The 27,601-nt window shown below is 41.4% G+C and overlaps 1 protein-coding gene and 1 pseudogene across 2 annotated transcripts in view; one reads left to right on the forward strand and one right to left on the reverse strand.

The window, feature by feature from the left end:
• Positions 1-15,448, reverse strand: part of SCN11A (sodium voltage-gated channel alpha subunit 11) — a 103,644-nt gene extending 88,196 nt beyond the window's left edge. Inside the window, exons 1-2 of the mRNA XM_082746047.1 lie at positions 15,419-15,448; positions 3,664-3,862 (exon numbers count right to left, since the gene is read on the reverse strand). The gene's annotated coding sequence lies outside the window, so the exon portion shown is untranslated. The remainder of the gene's footprint in view (positions 1-3,663; positions 3,863-15,418) is intronic.
• On the forward strand, positions 15,014-16,072 carry LOC309861566 (SERPINE1 mRNA-binding protein 1 pseudogene; annotated as a pseudogene). The gene has a single exon. The product of its transcript is annotated as an SERPINE1 mRNA-binding protein 1 pseudogene (transcript).
• Positions 16,073-27,601: the final 11,529 nt, after the last annotated feature.

A 27,601-nucleotide genomic window follows, 5' to 3' on the forward strand; every position in this document is an offset into this window, starting at 1 on the left:
AAATATAGGCTATGCATGCAAAATTAAATTAATAAAATTTAATATGGTGTAACTGATAAAATTTAGAATGATTCAAGTCTTCATTGTGAAACTTATACCTCAAATACTTGATTCTGAAAATTTTTCTTACAGAAAATAGATTGCATTGCATGGAAAATTGGTTGAAGAATCAAATTGGCTGAATACAATTCTTTTCCAAGCTTCACTAATAATCAAGTATGATGGCAAATTTTTCAGACACTGAATGATTCTTTACAAAAAAATCATTTGAATATATGCTCCCAAACAATGAAAAGAGAATCCAAAAAATGGAGGATGCTTGAAATCCAAAACATGGGGCACCTAACCCAAGCACACAATAAAAAAATTCCAGGGTGACTGGAAAAATCAATTGATCCAACTAGAATTAGAAATCAGAGCCCTGTGCCATTTGAGATATCACCTTACACCAGTTAGAATGGCCAAAATTAGCAAGACAGGAAACAACATGTGTTGGAAGGGATGTGGAAAAAGGGGAACCCTCTTCCACTGTTGGTGGGAATGCAAGTTGGTGCAGCCTCTTTGGAGAACAGTGTGGAGATTCCTCAAGAAATTAAAAATAGAGCTTCCCTATGATCCTGCAATTGCACTCCTGGGTATTTACCCCAAAGATACAGATCTAGTGAAAAGAAGGGCCATCTGTACCCCAATGTTTATAGCAGCAATGGCCACGGTGGCCAAACAGTGGAAGGAACCAAGATGCACTTCAACGGACGAATGGATAAGGAAGATGTGGTCCATATACACTATGGAGTATTATGCCTCCATCAGAAAGGATGAATAGCCAACTTTTGTAGCAACATGGACGGGACTGGAGGAGATTATGCTGAGTGAAATAGTCAAGCAGAGAGAGTCAATTATCATATGGTTTCACTTATTTGTGGAGCATAACAAATAACATGGAGGACATGGGGAGTTAGGAGAAGGGAGTTGGGGGAAATTGGAAGGGGAGGTGAACCATGAGAGACTATGGACTCTAAAAACAATCTGAGGGGTTTTAAGTGGTGGGGGGGAGGTAGGGGGAACCAGGTGGTGGGTATTAGAGAGGGCACAGATTGCATGGAGCACTGGGTGTGGTACAAAAACAATGAATACTGTTATGCTGAAAATAAATAAAAAATACATTTTAAAAAAATAATAAAAAAAAAGAAAAAGAAAAAAAAAACACCATCCCAGCCCTCAAGGTTCTTACAACGTGGGAATTTAGGTGAGTCAAGGATAGAGGATGAAACCACACAGTGAGTGTGGCTGCACTAGGGAGAAATTTAGTTGCTGTGGGAACCCAGAGGACACAGTGGTTAATGAAGAATCAGAAATCATTGAGCTGGGAGGACAATGGGAGATGTGCACATGTGTGAAAACACTGAGGGCAGCAAGGGTTTTTGTTTCTTATTTATGACTCTACCAGTCATTATAAAATTTGTATAACTTCACTGTGCTACACATCAGCAGTTTGCCCACCAGACCTTTCCCTATCCTCTTCTCTCTGCTCAGAGCCTGTGCAACTGATTCACATGGGCCCCTTAGTGGGATCCCTGGACTCTGGCTTCTGGCTAGCTTTGGCTGATGGGAGGCACCAGCAAGAGACCCAGAGAATAGAGGAGGGTGAAGTCCGGTTTTTCCTCCCCACCCTTCCGCCCAATGGCGGTCATGCACCACAGCTCCTTCCATGTGACCCATCCACAGGGCTCTCCCTGGTTCTGTAAAACCTGCCTTCCTGGGCCCCTTCAAATGTAGGTCTAATGATACCCTGTTCTCACCATACCTGAAAACTGCACCCTCATTGGTTCCTCTTCCTGAACTCTGCCTCCATTTAAAAAATATCCCTTTAATAAAATAGCCTCAAAATGCCCAGTTTAAATGTGCCATCTGTTTCCTGCCAGGGCCCTGGCTGATGGAATCATCCATTAAATAAAATTTGGAAAACAAGAAAAGGAAATGATCACCCACAAACAAAAGCCACCTAGCATATGCACGTTTTTTAACATTTTGGTATATTTCTTTCTGGCAATCTTTATGTCCATATACTTAGTAGCTGACACTGTCATGCATATGCAATTTGCCTTGATAAACTTTTCAATTAATGTGGTATTACAAACATTTTTACAGTGATAGCAATCATTTAATGGCTTCTATCCTGTTTCAGGTAAAATTTTAAGTGTGTTAACGTTACATTATCTCATTTAATCCTCAGAACAATCTCATGGAGAAAAAGAACAATGTCATGAGATAAATATTATGTGTTGGGGGTTTCTGAAAGGGAATAGTCATCTAGAATGAAGGGGAACTATTTGTGTCCTTTTTTTAATAGGCAGGGGTTTTAACCTTAGGTCTTCTTAGACTACTGTTTCTCTCCAATTTTCTCTGTCAGTAAGAAGCCAAACTGGACAACCTGATCCTCACACTTTACCCTAACCAGCAGGAGAAGTCACTGGGGAAGCCACCAGAGGTTTGCAACTACATGACCAAAACATTTCGATGTGGCTTTGGTATACTCAATCTGAAACTCTGCACTGAGATTAATAAGAGCTCTAAACTATGGGCTAAGCACTGGGTCAAATGCTTTAAGTAGATTATCTCTCATAATCTCTCTTAACTTCCCAGGAGATCTACAAGGTAGATGTTGGTATATCATCCACATTCTACAGAAGAGAACAGGAGACCTCAGAGAAATTGAGATACTTGCCTATGATCACATAAGGACATGCTAGAGAAACTCAGTCCCAAGTAATCACCACCATATAATCCACCTACCTGCCTAGTTCTTTGTACTCCAAGCTAAGACACCTCAAGGAGGTGAGAGAAGGGAGTCAGGAGAAGAAAGCCACACAGCTTGCAGCTGGGCTGGGCGGGGTCTATGACATCCTCACTGTGTGATGTGCTTCCCAGGACATCAGCTCACTGCCACCTCTGAATTCACCTGTCACTCCCACATGCATTCCACCGCCCCACCATGACACCTTCCCATACACCCAACCCAGACAGCCCAATGGTAATGTACCCTACAAGATGGCCCTTTGTCCATTTGGGGTGGTTGTCTAAACAACAAGATCTTAACTTTGGTGACACAGAAGCAGGTCCATCAATGCGGCTCACAAAAAATAACATCCCATAAGAAAATCAGAAAACAAATGAACATGAACAGACTTCGACACAACTGATCTCAATCCAAAATCAATCCCAGATTGATTAGCTCTTCAGAAAAAAAAATTTTAAGTATACATTAATTTCTGATTAAATTAATTGGGCACAAAGAACTCAGAAACTATTTGGAAGATTTGCATGATAGTCTCAGGATATAAGACTTGAACATATCTTCTCTAGAAAAACCCAATTCCTGACACGAAGGCCAGTGTTGTAAGCACTTACTAGGCGGGTAGCTGTCTCCTGTCCCCATGGCCTCAGGCCTTCTCAGAGCACTTGAAAGGAGGAGAAACACCTCCATGGACCCGGTAACCTGAGCCATGCATCTTGTACCTGGTTCCTGACTCTGATTTGAGCAGGAAATGATTACAAAAGGCCTGTACCCCATCCTGATGGAAAAAAAACACAGCAAGTTCCACAGTGACAAGTCTAACCTTGAAAGCACAGAAGAATAGGGCTGCCCCAGCCCAGAGGACTTACCTGCCTTGGTTAGGTGGCTCCAGACAGCAGCCCCAGTGGTACCTCTCAAAGCTCTCCACGCAAGTCTCTCAGAGTCTGAGCTCCTGCTCCTGGCAGTTGGAGGCCTTCTGGGAGGGGCGGCTCGGAAGCTGGGTGGAGAGCGTGAGGAAGGCAAATGGGAACACGGCCAAAGTGATTTTAAAGAATCGTGTAGGAAACCCTGTAACCGGAGAAGTGACTGAGATGGTACTTACATTTATACTTTGGAAGCATCTGCCTTTAATCAGCGCTTAATCTAACTCTGCAGAAAGCATCATTAATAAAGAAACAGGTTGTTTCTTTTCTTTGACCTCATCCAAGTGGGTGAGAGAACTGCGAAGAGTCCATCTGAAAAGCCATGCTGGGCTTCTCCAAGCAGTGTAGCCTGCAGGCCATCTAAACCAGGCACTCTGGGGTTTTGCCCCCCAGGACTTACTAAGGCCCACAATGTGAAATTGTTCATAAGGTACCCAGTCAGCTGCTCCTTCTTTCTTTTTTCTTTGCCACCAACACTTGGGGTCCCCACTTATGAAAACACATGCTTGCCTATGTGGTTGTCATAAAGGACACCAAGAAAATCCCTTGGCCTCCAAAGCAACTCCAGAAATGTATCTGTCCTCAAACCCCAAACTCCCCCGAGTTAGCTTTTTGTTTTACTAATTCTCAAGGACAACTTGGATCTCTTTGTAAAGTGTCACACCATAAGCTATTTTCAGCCACTGTCACCTTCCAAAGGCTAGCTGACAGCCAACAGGGATAAACAATTCAAGATGGGTGTTTACATGGGGGCAGGAGGTAGGAAGTAGGTGTTTAAAGGAATGTTGGAGTAGAATTACAGGCAGATTTGGGTCCTGCCAGAAGTGCCACTGAACACTTGTCAAAAGAACTGGGCATAAATCCCAGCTCTACCAGTAAAGCTGCATGGTATTGGATAAAGCACTGAATTTCTCTGAGTCTTAATTTTCTTTGTATAAAATGGGATAATTCTTTCAAACCTCCTTAGTCTTAAGAAGCAAATGTGATGATAGCTATACTGCAAACACTGGATGTAAGTATCTTCCTTTTTAAGAGGGAAAGGCCTGGTTGTTTTTATCCCCCAACTGACTCAACACCTAGATCCCACACAGAAAAACTGAAATCACAGACATGGGATTAGTACCAGGCTTGGCACAATGTATATGCCCTCACTTTTTAAAGCAGTGATGATCAGAAATTCTAACCCTCTCTGATTTCAGAGTGATTCTCAGAATAACAGAAGGCCAAAGAAGAGGAGAAGTACTTAGAGTTAATAAATAAGCATTTTTATATGGATAAAAACGTGTGGCAAGAGGTAAAGGAGGCCTCTAAATCCATTATCTTAAAAGGTCCTGGCCTTTTTAAATATAAACTCTTTGCAAATATTATTTTCCTAAGCTATTAAGTCATTTTCTGACTTCCCACTCTGAAGTTTCAGAGAACATCCTAGCTTCATCTTCAAGGTAAATGCAAATGATTCCAAATGTAAGGGCTTCTAAAGAGTAACATACAAACACAGGCCAGCCGAACAGTGCGGGGTTTGCATTCAGGACTTTCCCCAGACTCACTCCTTCCCTGGAGAACTTGGGGAAGGCAAATATGCATTTGAAAGCTGGAGCAGATAAGCAAAATAAGTCAATCAGAGAAAGACCAGTACTGTAAGATCTCACTGATATGAGGAATTTGAGAAGCCCGGCTTGGGTGGTGGAGGAAGAGAGGGAGAAATGAAACAATATGGGACCAGGGAGCCATAAGAGACTCTTAATCTCAGGAATCAAACTGAGGTTGCTGGAAGGGAGGGGAATGGGAGGGATAAGGTGGCTGGGTGATGGACACTGGGGAGGGTATGCACTATGGTGAGTGCTATGAATTGTGTAAGACTGATGATTCACAGACCTGTACCCCTGAAGCAAATAATACATTATTTGTTAATTTAAAAAAAGAAAAAAGAAAGCTGGAGCAGAATCCCTGTGTTGAGTTTTCATAGTAAGAAGGTGCTAATATCAGCACAGGGTCAGGATGCCCCACATTTGCTTTCTTGGACCCATTCAGCATTGTCACCTCTCTTGGCCACCATCAGTGGCCAAGTCAGAATCATCAGCTTTAACTGCAGCCATCCATCCATCTGTTTATTTAGCAAAGATGACATTGAACCTCCACTATTCTGAATATCTGAAAATACGAAAACAAGACCTGAGTCCTTAAGAGCATGCCATCTGCTGCATGAGAAAGAAAAATGTACAAAGAACTATAAACAAGAAAGACAACATCAAGAAGCTGCAAGCAAGATGCAAAAAGAGGTCTCCACAGAAGGAATCCGGGAGCAACTCATTTTGGGAAAGCTTCCAAGAAGAGGTAGGATTTGAGCTGAGACAATGAATAAGAACTCAATATGCAGAGAAAGTAGGGATGGACTTTCCAGGAAAAGCCGGAACAAGGATACACAGGCCTGGAAGGACAAGACATGTGTAGAGAATCTCAAGTGGTTCTATGAGGATGGAGAGGTGACAAGGAGAGGGACACTAGGGAAAAGGAAATTTTGCATGGCCTTGCATACCATTTGAAAACCACTGAGTTTGAACTTGAACTTGTATTGAGTCACAGGCCTGGCACTGGCAAAATCTTAAGCTTCTGATAACATATAACCACCAAAATCTTCTGTTTCCCTGATGTGCACCCCATTGGTATCTCACTGACAATAAGACATCCATGCAAGTAAACAATGTTCATGGATAATGCTGAGGGTAGTGACATGCACCACAGCAGGTGTGGCAGTGAAAGTGGATGGAACATTTGTGGGAAAATTTGGGGGGAGCAAACTAACCAAGGGGAACTAATTGGCTGTGACTGATTTAGCTGAAGTCAGAGGTGATCTGAGGAAATGTAGCAGTGGTACCAAAAACAGCTGTTCTACTCAGAAACCTAAAAGCTGGTTCTTGTATATTCTGCCTTCACCTAATGCCACAGGGTCAGCCAAAGGCTTGCACATACATGTAGAGACTGGACAAAGGTTTCAATGTCCAGCTCCTGAGGTCTCTTGCAACACAAGAGTGAAGACTGCTTCATCTTCTAACTTCCACAATTCATTTCTGGCTCCTGCATTTAGTATTTAGTTCACTGTGCTTCTACTTTCTGATATGTATGCTGATGTGATGTGTATTTCTGGTATGTGGTATTGAGGAGTCTTTTAGTTGCAAGTAACAAAATCCTAAGCACAGTATGCAATATAAGCAGAAAAGAGACTTTATTGACAAGGATCACAGGTGTCACATAGAATCCAAGGAAGAAATGCTGTGAACCCTCATGGATAGAACCAAAAACTGAAGACCTATAGGAAACTCAGAAAGCTCCATCTCTCTTCATCTCCTGTTTCTACTGCTATTCCTCAGCCTCTAACGCTCCACTTTTCTACTATACACTAGCTTTCTGTGGTCCTAGTGGACCTATGTGTTTAAATGCAAAGCCCTTTTATTCTGGGACACAAAAATCCCTGAGGAAGACCTGAATCATCCCACTTGGCTCCAGCACCTGACTCTGAACCATCAACAGAGGTCAGGGAGCTGGAGGTCAGGCAGCTCTCACTGCCAAGCTGAGAATGGATCCAGGAGAAGCAGCTCCTAAAGAACCCCCAAATGGGAACGGCACCAACATCACAATGTTTTAAGAATTAAATGAGGCAATTTGTATGAACTTCTCTTTGTACACTCTTAAATATTAAACAAAGATACAACTTTATGGATCTTTGGAAACCAAAAAGACCCAGACACCAATCTTACGTTGTTGTGCCACCTAAAAGCCATGAGCTCTCTTTTTAAAATGTCTCTAAATCTTGGTTTCTTCTTCCAGAAATGGCACTGATAACACCTACTGTCCACAGCATTCATGAGGTTTAAATGATCGGGGGATTACACCACTTTGTGAACTGTAAAGCACAAGCTAAAATAAATGTAGGTGGTTGTGGTAAGAGTCAGTGTTCACACACATGGCTGACTGCTAACTACAGTGCCCTTACCACCCTACCCCCACAGACACAAGTACCCACGTTCCAAATTCTTGATATCCACCACAGCCCCTCCCGTATTTAAGCTACAGTGGATTGCTAACTTGTCTGCATAGGAGGGAGAGGGGACTAGGTGGAGGAAGGAAGGGAGGGAGGCAGAGAACTAGGCAGGCAGACAGGCATGCCGCCAGCCTGAGGCTGGGATAGGTGGCCAAGTCTATATGCAAGCCCAGTGAAGGGACTGGCTGGAAGTCAAAAAGGATATAATTAACTTAAGAATCACAATAAACTTGTAGCCACACTTAATAGGCTTCAAATATTTTCTCAATTTACCCTGGCTTCATTCTTCTCCGTTTGCCCTTGGTGAGGAGGAAGGGAAGGGAAAAAGGCAAGGAAAAAAAAATCTTAAAGGGACAGCACTCCCAACACGTAAACAAGAGGAACAGGTCTAGGCTCTGAGCACTCAGGGGCCTGCCTGACATTAGACCTCTGTGCGTTCACTCCTCAGAGAACACAGAGAGGAAGAGAGTTGAGCTGTAGGGACAGGAAGAAATACATCTGACCTTTGAAGCTGCCTTGCCTGACCACCCATTCCAGCCCCCCTCCTCAACTCTCCTCTCCAGTAGCTCTTAATACCCTAGAGGCTGAAAGGTGGTCTTGGGGCTGCAGCTGAGTGTGTTTTGAAGAATTCGGAAAGGTTTGCCTCATGATGCCCTAGTTGTTTTGTCATTTCAGCTTTTTCTGTGCTTTTTCCTGACTGAGCAGAAAATGTATGTTGGTATTTCTGGAGCAAATGTAAAGCCATCTGGAAATGAATTCACAATGTGTATAGAAGAGAAACAAGGTTTTCTGAGGTTCAAGTTCAGAAACAGAGGGACTGGGTGTCACAGGAGGTATCGGAAGGATCCTCCTCTTCAGCTGCATCTTGGATAAGTGCTTCACACAGAAACCAAACATGACGATACTCAGCTCTCTTCGAAATCCGGTGCACAGTAGCTCCTCCGGCTACCTCCATAAAAGGTGGCCTTACCAAAACCTCTGGAATACTTGAGCCTGTGGCCATCAGTGGCTATCGGAAGAATGTATCCTTTTATCTGTGGCACAGAGGTTAGCTGTCTGCCCCTCGGCTGTCTCCTGGACCCACTCCTGCTGTCCCTCGCTTTTGGCCTGGGGAAATCTCTCTTGGCCTTCCCCAGCCCCACTGGGCCCTCAATTCTTTTCATTCACTTTAATTTCCTACCTCTTTCCTCTCAAGAATGAGGCATATTTCTTTCCATGACTTGAGTTTAACAGTTTGAACGATATTCCCTACTTTTTTAAAATGCATGCCCTTGGGTCTCATCTGCCATCTCAAGCAATTTATCTGAGTATTCCCTTCAAATAAATAGTATGTTCTCTGCAAAAGAAATTTTAGTAAGAAGCATGTCTCCACCTCATTGGACTGCCATAATTTGGAACTAAAAGTAATACTGTCTTACTTTGTTTGCTGTCAATTTTACATTTAATTTTAGAAATTAAAATGGATACCAGAAATCTCAATTAATTTTTTGATAACTTATTTTTAAGGCAGCTTAGTCTTAAAAGACACCATATACAGGTTCCTAGATGCCTGGAGAGTCAGACCATTGGGGTCCCTCTGCAGCTTTTCCCCCTCTGCTCCTCTCTACTCTTGAATTATCTATGCCCTGAACAGTCCAACTTGTCATCATCTAAGCCCCTTAGGGCCAGTGAGATCACTCCCCCATAACACCCAGCATGAATTTTTTTCTTAGACAGGGTCAGGTCAGTCGGCAGTAGGCGCACCCTGATGATGGGACCTTCAGTGAAGTCCCAGAGCCCTGGTACCTTGCTCAAGAGAAAAGCCCGTATGGGTCTCCTTCAGGTCCTCTGAAGGCCTAGGCTTCCCTACCTCCACACCCTTAGACACATCTTCTACTGTCAGGGAGCCCAACAGATCTCAACAGAAGACAAAGCTGCTACCAGGGTCCCTGTGGGGTCCGAGGGTCTCACAGTCTCAGTGACTCAAAGCTACAGCCCTGTTACCCCAAATTTCTTATTACCACCCCAGGCCCAAATTCAGAGCACAAGTGTCTGATGAGAATCCCTGGGAGCCCAGGTATGCATTCATAATCACTCATACATAGAGCGAGAGAGAGAGAAAGAAAGAGAGAGAGGAAACCCAGCAGAAAAGAGACGTGAAAGTAAATAAGACCCAGAAAACATAAAGTTTCCCTGGGGCCACTACCTGACTTCTTCTGTAAGCTTGGGCTCCCCATACCCTAAACACCATGAGGCTAAGAAAGGGAGGCTCACAGACCTGGTGATCCCAAAGAGGAGACAAAGCAAAAGCAGGCAGACAAATGGCCACCCTGGGTGATGCTGGCCTACTCTCAAGTTATTTGGAGGCTCGTGCCCAAATCCACACCATGCTCCTGCTAGGACCCTTCACGGATTGGCCTATCCCTTATGTCCTTCCTGAATCCACACCAACATTTAGAACTCAGCTGAAGCCTCTCCTCTAGGGAGCTTTTCTCACAGCAAGGTCTTACTTTGGTGACATCGACTGTCCCCTACTTCCTCCTCTGCCCATTTCATTTCATGTTCGATGAGCCTCATCACCCCATTTAGGTTGCAGGCTGGTCCAGGGCAAAGACTGTGTCCTCTTCCCTTGCATCAAGCAGCACCCAGCCTGGAGTTCATGATCATAAATTAACATTCAAGTTCCCTATTAAAAGGAATGAAGGAAGCTAGATGAGAGACGGCTCAGCTGCTTCCAGAAAGACACTTGTGCTTCAGAGCTCGAGGAAAGCAGGAGGAGGGGAGGAGAGAGGGAGAGAGAGGGAGGGAAAGGCTCACTAAAAGCTTATGAAATACACAGAAGAGCTGAGCACCAGAACAAAGACTCATTTAAAAGGGCAAAGGAAACACTAGATGGCTGTTAATGGTGAACTGAATATGATAAATTATTGCTTAAATCACTTGGTTTCACTCCTTGTTGTTATGCACAGTTAATTGGAGAGAACAAAGCACTGTGCCTGGCTGAACAGGATGGGAGGTGGCAGAGTCTCAGGCTTGTAGCCTCTCCAGGACCACAAACCCATCATACAGGGATGACAAGCATGGGGCCAACCTCAATCCTAGCCCCCTGCAGTGGCCCTGTCCCATTATCCACAATCTGCTCCCCTACAGGCTGTAGCTGTCTACAGCCAAGTGTCCTAAAGGAGAGAGAGTCAGAGAGATGGTATGAGAGTCAGGAGGTCACTTTATGATCCCTTAGTATCTAAACACCAAATTTGCCCCCATAGAACCCCACTCAGATATCTCTCACCCTTGGGGGGTGGGAGGTTGGGGTACTAGGTGGTGGGTATTATAAAGGGCACGAATTGCATGGAGCACTGGGTGTGGTGAAAAATAATGAATACTGTTATGCTGAAAATAAAAAATAAATTAAAAAAAAATAAAAATAAGATATCTCTCACCCTAAAGAAAGCCAGGTAGCCTCAATAACAGATTTAATCTCTGTTCAAAAACTTAGATTTTGATAGTTTTTTTTCCTTATGCTTCTGTTCTATTCAGTATACATATATAACCTAAGTTCCTACTAAATTATAAAGGACTTAGTGGGGGAGAGGGTTAAGGAGACCCAGAAAAGAGTAAGACACAGCTTCTTCCTTTACTCAGTTGAGAGAACCGACATTGAACTTGTGGGCTGCACAGAAAAAAATAAAAATAAAAAATCTTTCTAACACTTAGTTTAGTTTAAGACAAATCATCTGTTAGAGTCTGGGATTTTATTAATAATCCTGTGGCCAAAGGGCGAAGAAGCAGGAAAAGCGAGCCTGGTAACATAAGCAAAGAAAGAAATTTAAAAACATTAGAACTGTTAAAGACTGGAATTTCACACATAATGTTTACACGACAATTAATTAGCAAGGCTTGGAGAGTTATAGTTACTTGATATGGAAGACAACATTCAAATGTTGAAGTCTACATGTCCACAAGATAGTTTAACAAATACTACCAAGAAACATTTTTATGGTTACAGAAATAGAAAAAGAAGGTTATAAGATATAACACCAAGTATAAGTTTGAGGACCATATCCTTTTTCCTAAGCACAAATTTAAATTTATATTTAATCTTAGGTTTAAAGACTATTCTCAACCTACAGTTTTATCACAAGGAAAAGTTTTTAATTGCTATACTCCTTTCATTAAGTTTTTGTGTAAATAAATGTTATCTCGGGAGAAAAAACTTGTTCACAAGACTGTTAATTAGAGGCTTACAGGCTCTTCCTAGAGTCAGGAGTCAGTATAGGGAAAAAAAGTGATTTTATATATATAAAATCACTTTATATATATATATATATACACATATATATAATCACTTTTTTCCCTATACATATATATATGTACATATACATATATATATATATATATATATATATATATATATTTACATATACTACACACACATACATCTCAAAATTCAAATGCTAACAAAGAACAGAATACGGGATAATGGCTTTTGTATTAGAAAATGTGAGCTTAAAGACCCTGGAGCAACATTTCCAACAGTATAGAGAGTTAGATACCTTGAAAATTTTGTGCAGTTGAAACAACTAATATACCAGATAAAATGGTAAGAGATGAAAAATTAGGAGCACCTTGGTGTCTCAGTCAGTTAAGCAACAAACTCTTGAGCACAGCTTGAGTCATGATCTCAGGGTCATGAGACTGAGCCCCACATCAGGCTCCACACTGAGCACAGAGCCTGCTTAAGATTCTGTCTTCCTGATTCTCCCCCACTCTCACTCTCTCTCTTAAAAAAAATAAAATAAGGGGAAAACAAATAAAATAAGGGATGCCTGGGTGGCTCAGTCAGTTAAGTGGCTGCCTTCGGCTCAGGTCATATTGCCAGGGTCCTGTGATCAAATCCCACATTGGGCCCCTTGCCTAGCAGGAAGCCTGCTTCTTCCTCCGCCCTTCCTCTGCCTGCCACTCCCCGCTGCCTGAGCGCATACACATGCACGCTCACTCTCTGACAAAGTCTTTTAATTAATAAACAAATAAATAAAATATGGAAAATTAAAATGTTTAAAAAGCTCTAAGGACTCTACAAATAGACAAAACAGAGACCCTTGAATGGAAAAGTATTGGAACCACCTTTTCTCTAAAGGATCTCTGACAAGCCTTAGGGACCTTATGTTTCCAATACATGTCTTCACGGGGTGTGGGTCAGGCCAGAAAGCCTAGGGCCCATCTAAAGTGGGATATCTAAGAGTAGTCCACTGTGTAAGGTAGGAGCATCAAAGGGTTTATGTCCATAATGCAAGGTGAACAAGAAATAAAATCTGCGTATAGAAGGAGACTGGCAGAAGTAAACACAAATCCTTTCTGAAGAAGTTGCACTGTGATCCAGGACTGTAAAAAATTCCCACAATAATGTTTTAATAGCAGGGATGCCTGGGTGGCTCAGTTGGTTAAGCAGCTGCCTTCGGCTCAGGTCATGATCCCAGCATCTTGGGATGGAGTACCGCATCGGGCTCCTTGCTCGGCAGGGAGCCTGCTTCTCCCTCTGCCTCTGCCTGCCATTCTGGCTTCCTGTGCGCTCTCTCTCTCTCTCTGGCAAATAAATAAACAAAATCTTTTAAAAATAAATAAATAAAAATTTAAAAAAAAAAAAGACTTAGCAGTCCACAATCAAAATCACAAAACACACAAGGAAGTAAGTCATCATGAGTGAGAACGAGTCAAAGTAATAGACAACATAAAAATTTTAGTTTCTAGAATTATCTTACAGAAAAGTTAGGTATTAATAAAGAAGCTTAAAAATATGAGGGAACAAGAGACTATAAACAATGTTCTTTGCAAATTTTAAAATGAATCAAAAAGAATATCTAAAAGATAAAATATTTAGTAACTATAATTAGAAACGCAATACAGAAATAAAGCAGCAGATTAGACATATATGAAGAGAAAAAATTTAAAACTAGAAGATAAATATAAGGAAATTAGACCAAAGTGCAGCCCAGGATACAAAATTAGTAAGACAAGTTAGGCGACATGGAAGATAGATTAAGCCCAATTAACATAAGTTCAAATTGAAGTTTCATAAGGAAATAATAGAATTAAGAAAAGAACATTCAGGGGCGCCTGGGTGGCTCAGTGGGTTGGTGCCTCTGCCTTTGGCTCGGATCATGATCTCAGGGTCCTGGGATCAAGGCCCGCATCGGGCTCTCTGCTCAGCAGGGGGCCTGCTTTCCCCTCTCTCTCTGCCTCCTTGTGATTTGTCTGTCAAGTAAATAAATAAAATCTTTAAAACCAAAAAAAAAAAAAAAAGAAAGAAAGAAAAGAACATTCAAAGTATATGATAATAGTGGAGAAATTCCCAGAATTGTTAGAAAAGATTAATCTTCAAGTCCAAGAATCTCAATAAATCCAAAGAAAGGAAAAAATTTTAATAAAAAAATTCAGAATACCAAAAGTGACTACATTCTAAAAGCTTCTACGGAGAAAAGACAAATCATGTACCAATGCAAGGTAATTTAATTGATGGCTGACACTTTTTTTTAACTTTTAATTTTTTAAAATTTCTTTTTAGTGTACCAGAATTCATTGTTTAGGCACCACACACAGTGCTCCATGCAATACATGCCCTCCATAATACCCACCACCAGACTCACCCAACTTCCCACCCTCCGCCCCTTCAAAACCCTCAGATTGTTTTTCAGAGTCCATAGTCTCTCATGATTCATCTCCCCCTCCAATTCCCCTCAACTCCCTTTTCATCTTCATCTCCCCATATCCACTGTGTTATTTTTTATGCTCCACAAATAAGTGAAACCATATGATAATTGACTCTCTCTGCTTGACTTATTTCACTCAGCATAATCCCTTCCAGTCCCATCCATGTTGATACAAAAGTTGGGTATTCATCCTTTCTGATGGATGGCTGACACTTTAACAGCAAAAAATAATCCAGAAAGGAACAGAATAAAATGTCCAATGGGACAAGAGAGGGGGAAAAAGGTAAACCTAAAATTCCAAGTTAACAAATATATCCTTAAGAACAAGAGTGAAATATAGACGATTAAGACAATAACTAAGAAAAGTATCAACAAAAGATCCTGACTAAAAATATACCTGAAGCTGAAGAAAAATTTTCCCAGATGGAAAGTCTGAGACACATAAAAGGATGCCGAGTAAAAATATGTTAATGTGGGCCCCAGCCGTCTTGTGGGAAGAGCTCAGGCAGGTGCTCCTGGCTCAGCACTGCCACCTGCAATCTGTGGAGGAATGGGCCACGGAGCTACCATCATGCTTCGGCAATTACAAGAAAGCTTCAGCTGTGTGGTGACCAACTGATTCGACTGGTAATCTGACAATGACTCGGACCCCTCTGAGGTATTGAAGCAGCAGAGAACAAGAAAAAATAAACCAGTGGAAATGGTTTGGGGGGCCCTGGGGCCAAGAGGGCAGCTCAAGCCACAGTCCAGACCAACTCCACTGCAGAAGGCAAACAGCTGCCTAAAGAGTCCCAGAAAGACCATAAGAACCCACTGCCTGCTGCCCCCCCCAACGTTAGTGTGGCTGACAAGAAAGAGGAAATGTAACTGCCCATGGCGTTTAAGAAAGAAAGAATAAGAGGTGTTCAAAGAAGACCTAATCAACAGCTGCAGCATGAAGGGAAAATAATTAACAGGAGACCAGAAAGGTAACCACCTTGTGATGATGATTTAAAAAGCCACTTGAAGAAAAGGATGAAGGAGGAGACTTTTGAGTGGGTGGACAGATTACTGACTGGTTTATCCAAGTCTGTAGGGTCTTGGAAGAGGTTGAGGAGACTCTGGACATGGAATGGGCCAAGGAAATAGATTTCATTCTGGTGACAAACATGAATTTGAAAGGCATCATGGAAGTGACATTATAGTGTCCTGAAGCACGAGGACAAATGTGGAGGTAGCAGATCTCACAACTGGAGAACTGTCATGATGAGTTAACAGAGTCCCCAAAATACAATTCAGACAAGTATGTTATAATTGCAGTAACTTGGATCAATCAAGTGTGACTGAGGAAACACCAGAAGGTGAAGAATATCCAGTTGCAGACACTGACGATATGGAGAATGATGTTGAAGAAATAAGGGAAGAGGGTCCAAAAGAAATGACTTTGGAAGAGAGGAAAGCTATTCAGAATAAGAACTGGGCAAAAGTAGAATTTAATATCTGAAAACTAAATGAAGATACGGAAGGGCAGTGGAAGAAGGGATTTGTTCTTGGACTATCATTTGATTGGGTTATGGACCATCATTTCCGGAAGCCAGCTAATGACACAATATCTCAGCTGCAGATAAGTTTTGGAGACTTTGGCCACTAAGGATATGGTGGCAGGAGAGGATAATATGGCCTTGGGCATGGTGGACATCAAAATGTCAAACCATGGCAACAGACGTGACAACTCAAGTGCTTCTACTCCTGGCATAGTTGATCCTGAGGCATTCCCAGTTCTGCCTTAACTGGATGCCATAAGACAATCTTGGTTCTTCTGTGGACCCTCCCATCTGAGGTTTTGCATGCTTAAGGATCCCAAACAACTTAAGATTTAAAAAAGAAAAAAAAAAAGGACTGTCATTCATACCATTCACACCTAAAGACTGAATTTTATGTGCTTTGAAAATGAACCTTCTCTCACTACACAGAAGTAACAATATGGTAGTCAGTTTGCATTTAGACATGTATTGGTAGCAGCGATGTTTTCATAATTTTCAGAGATTACGCATTCTTCATGAATACTTTTGTATTGCTGCTTGGAAATATGCATTTCCAAACTTGAGATACATGTGTGAATAGTGTCTACCAATTTAAAGCCTTTGTTTCACTTGTTACATAAGGATTTAGATGTTCTCCCAATTACAAACTAGTTTTAAATATTGGACATAATATCAATTTTAATACCCGCTTTGCATTTTCATACATGGTCAGTTGGGTCATGTAAACTTTGATTTGTCCATTTTTATGCTGTGTGAAATACTACTTTAGTATTTTAACTTAGTTTTAATATTTTCATTGCTGGGGAAAATTGTATTTCACTTCTCATAATAGCTTTTATATGTGCTAAATCTTTATATACAGAAATATCATTACTCAGACAAATGCAAAGCACATTGGTTTATTAACCCTTGCTCCTGCATAGTTCATTAAGTTCAAAATTATAATTGATTCACAGCTTCAACTATATTTACTTTCAAAAATGTGTGACTTTCCATTTTAAAAACTAAACTAGATACTTTGTTGGTGATAGTTTAAGCTACTTATTATTGATACACATCTTACCAAGTGAGTTTTTCCCCTCCAAAGGGTGGATGGACCAAGATAATTTGGCTACTGCATAATATTTAAATTGCTCTGTAAAATAAGTGGCCACTCAGCATGATTTTTGTGTGTAGAAGGTCCCAAATTAAAACTGTTCTTTCATGATCAACAGCCCTTTAGCCCTTCCTTTTTCTAAAGAAACCAAAGGGCACTGGTTTGTATGGTAAGATAGGGGAGTATATTAATTTTGGGGGATTTGGAAAGCAGCAGGTTTGCTTTACAAGGTTGGAACAGCAGCACCGTCCATGAAACATAAGGCAAAAATCTTATTGTTTCTGAATTTCCTATATTACTATTAATTTTGGTTTTAAGTTGATAGATGCCTGTTCCATGGAAAGTGGTGAGTATCTTTTACATCTTCCTCCATTAGAAAATTAGGCTAATGGATTCCTTGAATGGGAGCATCACCACTTACTAAAACACACAGGGAGAGAATTATCAACAAACAGATTTTCCAGGATCTTTTTTTTTTTTTTTTTTTGGTAAACAAGAAAGGAATTTCATGCACAGTTTTAAAGATCTTTTGTCACTCAGTATTTTCTACCTGTGCACAGTAATATCCAGTTTTAAAAATACTGATGATCTTAAATCATATAACATCTGCTATTTAGCTGAATCATTCTCCCATGCATTTCTAAAACAGAAATTGCATAGTACAGGAGTTATTCATTTGGATTAGATTTATTAATCTAGTTACCTGCCAGTGTGACATCTTAGGAGGGAGGTAATTGGTTTTTAGTGATGGGTAAACTTTTGTCCTGGTGTTTTGGAACATACGATGCTAAGCATGTTCCACACTGGTGTAAATGTCTACTCTAATTTAACACTTACAAACATAAAAAATAAGTTACTATGTGGGTAAAACTAAACAAACACTGACTTAAAAGTTAGTAACAATAACAGTAACAATAATAATGCTCAATTTGAGGTGTGACAGGTAGGCTAGAGAGTAAAATACTAGATATCAGGGAGAAGGATTAAAGCATTCTTAGATCCTCAGATTGTCTAATTAAGTAGGATTAAAATGTTGATTAAATTTAAACTAGTGTAGGCATGTTAAAATAACTTGCTAAGAAGTAGACACAGAGTGTATAACTTGCAAACAAGTTGAGAAGAAAATCTTAGAAAGAAAAAGATAAAAAGGCAAGGATGGAGATTGTTGGACACTACGCTAAGTGAAATAAGCCAATCACAAAAGGATTCCACATACACAAGGTACCTAGAGAAGTGAATTGACAGAGACAGAAAGTGGAATGGTGGTTGCCAGGGGCTAGGTGGAGGGGAAAGTAGGAGGTTGTTGTTTAATGGATATAGAGTTTCAGTTCTGCAAGCTAAGAGTTCTGGAGATTGGTCTCATGATGATGTGAATATACTTAACACTTGAACTGTACACTTAAAGTAACTGATGGTAAAATTTCACGTTATGTGTATTTTATCACAACTTTTTTACAAAACAAAAAAGAAGAGAGACTGTTTTAACAAATTAAAAAGAGCAAGTTAAAAAGGAAAACAATAAAATAGTAGGAATATATCTTAGTATATCAGTAATCACTATAAAGGTTAATAGAGCTCTCCAGTTTCAAACAATGTTGTCATATGAGATTTAAAATTAAAAATCCAGTTGTAGGTTTGTTATGAGACACAGTTAAAACATAAGGAAACAGATAATGAAAGTTAAAGAACAAAAATACACATACCATCACAAATCTGTATGATTTTCCATATGTATGAGAATTGTTTCTCAGTTTTTACACAATCAAAGCATTGGCCACTCACAAATCACGTGAGACATTTTTGCATACAGGGGGTATTCCTGAGGGCCTGGGGAGATGGTGGCAAGGCCTGTACATTACAGAAACACAAACTGTTTCAAATCAAAGATTGGACACTCCTGATCTGAACAGTTCTTTGGTCACCCCTCAAAGCCTCAGGCCTCACGTGACCTCACTGGCTTAATCCTTCTCCCTCCCACACCCCTCTTTTTGGCAACCAGGGTCTCCAATTCTCCCTGCTCTTCATTCCGAGCAACTCAGCTTTCTCTAATCCCTCTGTCCAAACTCAGAGGAAACTTCCCCCTCAGAAGGAAGCAGTTTATGATTAAATGTAGAACTAGAAGTATCTGAGGGAAATAATTTAATATCCAATACTGCTCAGAGTGTGGATCCTTTGAGAGCAGAGATTCCTAACCAAGGCTGAGAAGCAAATCTCTGAAAACTTCCCACAGACCCTCTTAATCAGATGTCTTATGGTGGATTTGGATCCACATGCATTTCCGCTTAAAAAAAGAGAACATGGAATTTTGATTGGAATGGCATTAAAAGTATAGATTGCTCTAGGCAGTATCGACATTTTAACAATGTTTATTCTTCTGATCCAAGAGCATGGAATGGTCTTCCATCTTTTTGTGTCTTCTTCAATTTCTTTCATGAGTGTTCTGTAGTTCCTCAAATACAGATCCTTTACCTCTTTGGTTAGGTTTATTCCCAGGTATTTTATGGTTCTTGGTGCTATAGTAAATGGAATAGATTCTCTAATTTCCCTTTCTGTATTTTCATTGTTAGTGTATAAGAAAGCCACTGATTTCTGTACATTGATTTTGTATCCTGCCACGTTGCTGAAATGCTGTATGAGTTCTAGTAGTTTGATTCCGATCAAAATTCCACTGGTATTCTTCAAAGAGCTGGAGCAAATAATCCAAAAATTTGTATGGAACCAGAAGAGACCCTGAATTGCTAAGGAAATGTTGAAAAACAAAAATAAAACTGGAGGCATCACGTTACCTGATTTCAAGCTTTACTACAAAGCTGTGATCACCAAGACAGCATGGCACTGGCATAAAAACGGACACATAGACCAGTGGAACAGAGTAGAGAGCCCAGATATGGACCCTCAACTCTATGGGCAAATAATCTTCGACAAAGCAGGAAAAAAATATACAGTGGAAAAAGGACAGTCTCTTCAATAAATGGTGCTGGGAAAACTGGACAGCTATATGTAGAAGAATGAAACTCGACCATTCTCTTACACTGTACATAAAAATAAACTCAAAATGGATAAAAGAGCTCAATGTGAAACAGGAATCCATCATAATCCTAGAGGAGAACATAGGCAGTAATCTCTTCGATATCAGCCACAGCAACTTCTTTCAAGATATCTCTCCAAAGGCAAAGGAAACAAAAGCAAAAATAAACTTTTGGGACTTCATCAAAATCAAAAGCTTCTGCACAGCAAAGGAAACAGTCAACAAAACAAAGAGGCAACCCACGGAATGGGAGAAGATATTTGCAAATGACAGTACAGACAAAAAGTTGATATCCAGGATCTATAATGAACTCCTCAAACTCAACACACACAAAACAGACAATCATATCAAAAAATGGGCAGAAAAAAAAAATGGGCAGAAGATATGAACAGACACTTCTCCAATGAAGACATACAAATGGCTATCAGACACATGAAAAAATGTTCATCATCACTAGCCATCAGGGAGATTCAAATTAAAACCACATTGAGATCTCACCTTACACCAGGCAGAATGGCCAAAATTAACAAGACAGGAAGCAACATGTGTTGGAGGGGATGTGGAGAAAGGGGAACCCTCTTACACTGTTGGTGGGAATGCAAATTGGTACAGCCTCTTTGGAGAACAGTGTGGAGATTCCTCAAGAAATTAAAAATAGAGCTTCCCTATGACCCTGCAATTGCACTCCTGGGTATTTACCCCAAAGATACAGATCTAGTGAAAAGAAGGGCCATCTGTACCCTAATGTTTATAGCAGCAATGGCCACGGTTGCCAAACTGTGGAAAGAACCAAGATGCCCTTCAATGGATGAATGGATAAGAAAGATGTGGTCCATAAACACTATGGAGTATTATGCCTCCATCAGAAAGGATGAATACCCAACTTTTGTAGCAACATAGACGGGACTGGAAGAGATTCTGCTGAGTGAAATAAGTTAAGCAGAGAGAGTCAATGATCATATGGTTACACTTATTTGTGGAGTATAACAAATAGCATGGAGGACAAGAGGAGATGGAGAGGAGAAGGGAGTTGAGAGAAATTGGAAGGGGAGGTGAACCATGAGAGACTATGGACTCTGAAAAACAATCTGAGGGGTTTGAATTGACGGGTGGGTGGGAGGTTGGGGTACCAGGTGGTGGGTATTATAGAAGGCACGGATTGCATGGAACATTGGGTGTGGTGAAAAAATAATGAATACTGCTATGCCGAAAATAAATAAAAAATAAATTAAAAAAATAAAAAATAAAAGAGAACATGAATAAAATTATTATTGATGAGTACATAGTGATTACTCAAAACAAAACAAAACGAGTGGGTTTCGGGGCGCCTGGGTGGCTCAGTGGTTTGGGCTGCTGCCTTTGGCTCGGGTCATGATCTCGGGGTCCTGGGATCGAGCCCCGCATCGGGCTCCCTGCTCCGCAGGAAGCCTGCTTTCCTCTCTCTCTCTCTCTGCCTGCCTCTCTGCCTACTTGTGATCTCCGTCTTTCAAATAAATAAATAAAATCTTAAAAAAAAAAAAAAAAAAAAAACGAGTGGGTTTCTACTTCACTGGGAATTTCTCCAGGCTAGTCCAGCTCTCATTGTTTGTCTGAAATGTTGCCACGGTTTCTTCCCTGGCCAGCCTGCCTCCGTTCCTCCTCCCCTCCATCTGCCCTACACGTGCCAGAGCTGTTCAGAGGCTTGGAGGACTCCCTGGTAGCCATTGAATAAGAGTTACACAACCTTGAACATGTCACTTAAACTCTCTGTGCCTCAGTTTCTTCATCTGTAAGTTATAGAAAATGATAACTCACATGACGCATGAGGTTGATATGAAAATGAATAGTGTTTGTAAAGCATTTCAAACATTGCCTGACACATCATAAGCACTCAACAAATGTCAGTCATTACACTGTTTATGTTATTTTTTTGTTCCGTCTTGTTTTGGTCACTGTACTGTCCACACTGCAGATAAAGCTGCACACTATGGACTTACCCTTACCTGCCTTTCTAGACTCATTTCCCACTGTGACTCAAATTGGATCATCTTCATCTCCCCCACTAAATATGCCTATGAGTTCCCAATTCTGTACTTTGGCTCACTCTGTAATTTCCACTTAGATGCATGGTTTTTCTCTACATATTGGCTAATAGGCAGATGGGTCATTTTTTAAACTCAAGTGTTACCTTCTCTCCTCTTCTTTTCTCTTCTCTTCTCTTCCTCTTCCTGCTACTATTCTGTATCAAATCTGTACCATTTCCAGCCAGAAACGTTTGAATAATCAAACCATCCTCAGCTTCTCCCCACCATTATCACCATACTTGATGCTTCCAAAAATTATCTTCTCCTTAGAAGAACATTCTCTGATTACCTGTGATGTGCCAAGCACTGCCAGAACCTTCTACAATATTTCATTACTCATTGCAAGCACCCACATAACATAGGTATTACCATCCCTATTTTACAGACAAGAAAACTGATACTCATTGCCAGGGTCACTGAGCTACTGGTGGAAGGACCAGCATTTCAAACCAGGTCCGTTTCCTCCAGTATCTATACTCATTTCACAAGAATTGTCTCTGAGCCATGTTTGTAATTTTTGCCAGTTCTGTTTACAGCCTGTATAACTATAAACTTACTATTTTTTAAAAAAGATTTTATTTATTTGTCAGAGAGAGAGAGGGAGAGAGAGTGAGCACAGTCAGACAGAATGGCAGGCAGAGACAGAGGGAGAAGCAGGCTCCCTGCTGAGCAAGGAGCCCGATGCGGGACTCGATCCCAAGATGCTGGGATCATATTCTTATTTAAATCAAGTCAATTTTTAATCTTAAATATGTTCTTCTAAAAAATCTGAATGTTACCACTACCCATTTAAAACTAATAACACTTGCCATAAATAGAAAGTAATCCTGAATAATAATATCATGAAGGTAACATTAGGTCTGACCTGTGCTTCCAGCATTGGATCCCTTCATTCTTTCCCTATCCTTTCCACTTGGCCACAACAGTTTCCTTTCTGTCCTTATTGTTTACTGAAATGCCAATAGAGTATTATCCCCACCTTAAAAGACCACCAGAGACGTGAGTCAAAGCCAATCAGCAAGGGTCGTTTATTGCAGGTTCAAACCTGGACCTCTGCAGCGCTCGTTGCCGATAACACCGAGAGGTCCAGAGCTGGGTTGGTGCAGGATTTTTATAGACAGATACAAACAAGTTTTGGGTGGGGCTGAGCTGATTGATTGACAGTTTGAACAGGCATACTTGGCGTCAGTGAATTGGGTCAGGGGACCCCGCGCGAAAGCAGACAAAGCAATCTTACAGAAGCAGAACTGGCCGGTTAGCCCACGCATGCGGAAAAAAGCACTATCAGGATATTGAAGGCTTAGTTACTATCAAGTAAAGACAATTTGGAGTCTCCTGGTGGAATGTTACATTCCTGCTATCAAGCATCCTTGTTAATGAGATTTAGGTTTAGAAGAAATTGAACTTTATTTACTTTTCCTTCTACCTCCGCCTCCTTCCGTTTTCATGGAGGGGAGGGTGATATTAGGGCTTGAGGAACTGAGTTCTGTGTCCCTGGAAATTGGGATATTGATAAGGTAACTTCTTTGTTGTAAATCTCAAGGACATTTGCAAACCAAGGGAGACTCCTACCTTGCAGGACTGTGATCTCTGCAAGTTAACTATTTATCGTTTTATGGCAGTCAGGGGCCTGAGGAATGCTACACATATGGAGGGGAGCGGGTGAAGGGGGGTGGTGCAAGGCGCCAGCCTTTGCTTTGTCCTCAGCCAGCCTCCTGCTCCTTCATTTACCATGCCTCCTGAAGCCACAGGGTATTTGCACATGCTGTTCTCCTGCTCAGAACGTTCTTTCCTACCCTCGTAGCTTACTTAAACACTTTCTAGCCTTTCAAATACAAGTGTAAGATATTTCCCTGGGAAAACCTTTACAAACCTCCCTGAGTGGACCAAATCCACCCCCTCTGAAGTCTCAGAGCACTGCAGGTCTCTCCTCAGCATTTCTCCTAGCCATACTTTTCCATTTGCTTATGGGATCCATTAACATCCATCTTTGTCTCTGGATTATGTAAATTCCACCAGGGCTATTGAACACTGTTGGTTCTGCTCAACACTGAATTTCTAGAATCAAGTGTTGTTACTTAATGGTATTTGCTGAATGAATGAATGAATGAATCAATCAATCAATGATTCCTAGGTTTTTCAAGTATCAAGTAGTAAAGTCTTATAATTCCTTGTAGGTGTGAGTCTTCCCTTCCCTATTCCACTTCTGTATTTCTGATTTGACAATGAAGCATTGCGCTGCAAGCTCTCTCCAGTGAGGCCACAACTGCTTTCTGGGATCACGGAGGTAGAGTGTGGTGTGTTGCTCACAGGTTTTGAGAGTTAGAGCTTTCTGAACCTTCTGAGTCCTCCAGATGCTGCCATTACTATGTTCATTCTCTGCAGACCTGCTCCATGTCATACAAATGAGCTTATAACAGAAAGGGACTTCAATATGTGAAATAAATACGTAATTAATAAAGTTTAAAATGGACTTCCCTGAACCTTTAAATGTTACCCTTTCTAAAAACCTTCTCTGCCAAGTCTGCATGATGTTCCTCCAAAACCTCTTCTGACTTGGTTTTCCCATCTCCCACTGCCAATCTCCAATGTGTGCCCTCTGGCATCTGGACCACTACAACACTCCCCTCCAGCCCATCTTCTTTAACTGATTTTCTAGACAGTTGAAAATTCATGTATGAGCAGGTTGCCTCTCAGCTGAAAAACTTAAATCTCCCATTCCCTCCAACATAACATCTCAAAACTTCCCTGGCAAATAGTTCAAGCCCTCTTCAGCATGGCCCCAACCTTGCATTCAGGCTCTCTGGTCCACAAGCGAGGACGCTGTTCTGTGGTCACACTGAGACTGAAACCAGGCCTGTAGCCTGCCTACAGCACACACCACGTGCACCGCAGTGCCCTGTGCTGGGGACTGAGCATAAGGGGGTTGTGCGTGAGTCAGAGCCAGGCCTGAGGAGATGCTCAGAGAAACAGGCAGCACTGGCTGCTCAGGGCACCTAAGTGTTGGGACCAGTCATCCTTTTCAGCATTACTCTGGATGTGAATGAAGGGATCTCTTTCTGCTTTCTTTGAGAGGAAGAAAAATGACCAATTTACCTTGAAAGAAAAGAACAATTTACTTCATATGGAGAAACCATGGAGCACTGAAGAAGAAGGGGCTCACTTCCAAAGGCAAAGTGGTTTTTAAAACATCTTTCCAGGAAGGGAAGTTAATGGGTGAGCAGTGCCACAAAAGACCCAGAACCACTGCAGGCAAATCTGGCATGGTGATCTCAGTCATTAATGGGAGTTAGGCCTCACAGCTACCCCACACTCTCACTGCAGAGTGCAGAAAGGTCACTGCCCTCTCCAAGTCTGTACCACACAGATTGTAAACCGAATGCCACTGGAAAGGCAGGAGAACAAGGAGCAATGTATGAGAGGACGCTATAACTGTAATCAGGAGATTACAACTGAGATTATAGATTATAGTTATAACTGATTATAGATTATAGATTATAACTGAGACCAGTGGAGATTTGGGGGCTTTTTGAGTTTCTAGTAATTGGTAGTGTCTAGCAGGGAGGAGCTCACAGTTGGGCCAGGTCAGACCCAAAATTTGGTCCTAAGCTTTGATGCATCAGAAACATTTCATTTATTTAGTAAAACAATTGTGACTGCTATCCTGGGCAGCCTCATCCCAGTATCAGGATTCCAGGGAAGCCAGATTAGTAACCAGAAGTTTTTTCATTGGGGGTGAAAGTGAGGCAAAGGGGACAAGGCAGTTGGGAACACATTTTTTGTTTTGTTTTATACCCTAAACTTACACAGAGCCTGAAATTTTTGATGCAATAGAGAACTGGTATGCCTAAAACCCAGAGTGTGACACACCAGAATGCCAGACACAGTGCCTCACTCCCTGGGCTGCAGCTGAATAAACCTTGATGTTGGTTTTCTCCCGTCTTCCTTTGTCTAGTCCTCTGCAGACTTCCACCCTTCTGTCTGTGTCTGTCATTACCCTGTCACTGTTTCCAAGGTTACAGTTTATTTGATGTGGATCCTTATCTTCTTCAATAGGAAAAACCCTAGCCTCCAATCAACCATAAGGCTTCTCTAGAGTTGGGCTTCCCATCTATTAGTGACATTCTTATTACCCAAAGGCGTCACTTCCTGAACTGATGGACAAATGCAAAGGGTGCAACCATCTCCCCTCACATAGGTCCCTTCTGGTGGCTCCCTCCCCCTTTTGTTTATCTTCTGATATCAATCCAATGTTCCTACTCCACTTTACCTGTCCATTGGCATCTTCTGTCCCTGTAGAGATCCAGAAGTGTATAATTCTAATCTCAGGCTGATTTCATGGGTGATCAGAGTTCTTTGGTAGATAATCAGTTCACTTTGGGAGACCCATGGAAACAGCACATTCTACTTCTCCGCCATCTTATCACCACCCAGTCCTTTACCCCCAAGAAAAGTTCAGAAACACAGACCTGGAAAATGGCTTCAAGTCAGCTTTAGTATGAATCAGAGTTCTGTCAGCTGAGAGCTGAAAACCAAGGCAGCCAGTGCTTCCCAGGCCCAGGACTATGGGGATGTCCTTAGGGATCAGTCTTGAGTCTCTATTTTTGCACTCTCATCCACAGTCTTGGGAAAGGGCAGCAGGCCTTCAGTTTATGGCAGATTATTGAAGTCAAGTGCAATAGCAGCCATCCTAAGGCAAAGAATGAGGTTAGCAACAGGGCAATCAACAGGAAAATTCCAGTTCAAAAATCATGAGGAACAGGGAATGATCCCACTTGGCCTCAGACTTTCCAAGGAATGGGATGAATCTGACACAGAGTACAAAGTGAGACAGCACTGACTCAGAACTATGGGAATGAATAGAAGACAAAAGTAGGGATGACGGTCAACACCAGGCCTATTTAAAGCTGGGAGGGGGAGCCAAAAAGCTGAGTACTCCAGAGGAAATGGTATCCCTGTTGGGAACCACACCTGGGCCAGCTCAGGATGCAGAATTCCTGGAATTTTTCATGAGTATAAAGGGTATTTTCCATAGAGCAAGAGGAAATGAGCTTTACTCCCAACAAAGTGCACAGATTGTCCTGGCCCGCTAGGCACCACTTTCCTTAATAGTTTAATGGGCAAACAGTAGGTAAGCCCCTGATTTAAATGGAAAAGTCTGAGTTTATAGAATACAACCCCACAGAGCTGATAAAGCAGGGTGGGGAGCTACTTTAAAGCGGCTCCTCCTATATCAACCTAAAAGAACATAAAAGAACCTTATGGACTATTCTACTGGAATAAGCTTTAAGAACAGTTTCATTTATCAAGGGAAGGAGATTTCTGTAAAAATAGGGAAACAGCAGCAATATGCATTAAAGTACAACAGCAAAGCATTACATGGTTACCTGAAATGTGTCAGCTACATAATAAAGATGGTTGATGGCTCAGGAAAGGGGAGGGGGCAGGA

The sequence above is a fragment of the Mustela nivalis genome (assembly GCF_964662115.1).
Source record: "Mustela nivalis genome assembly, chromosome: 1".
Taxonomy (NCBI): Eukaryota; Metazoa; Chordata; class Mammalia; order Carnivora; family Mustelidae; genus Mustela; species Mustela nivalis.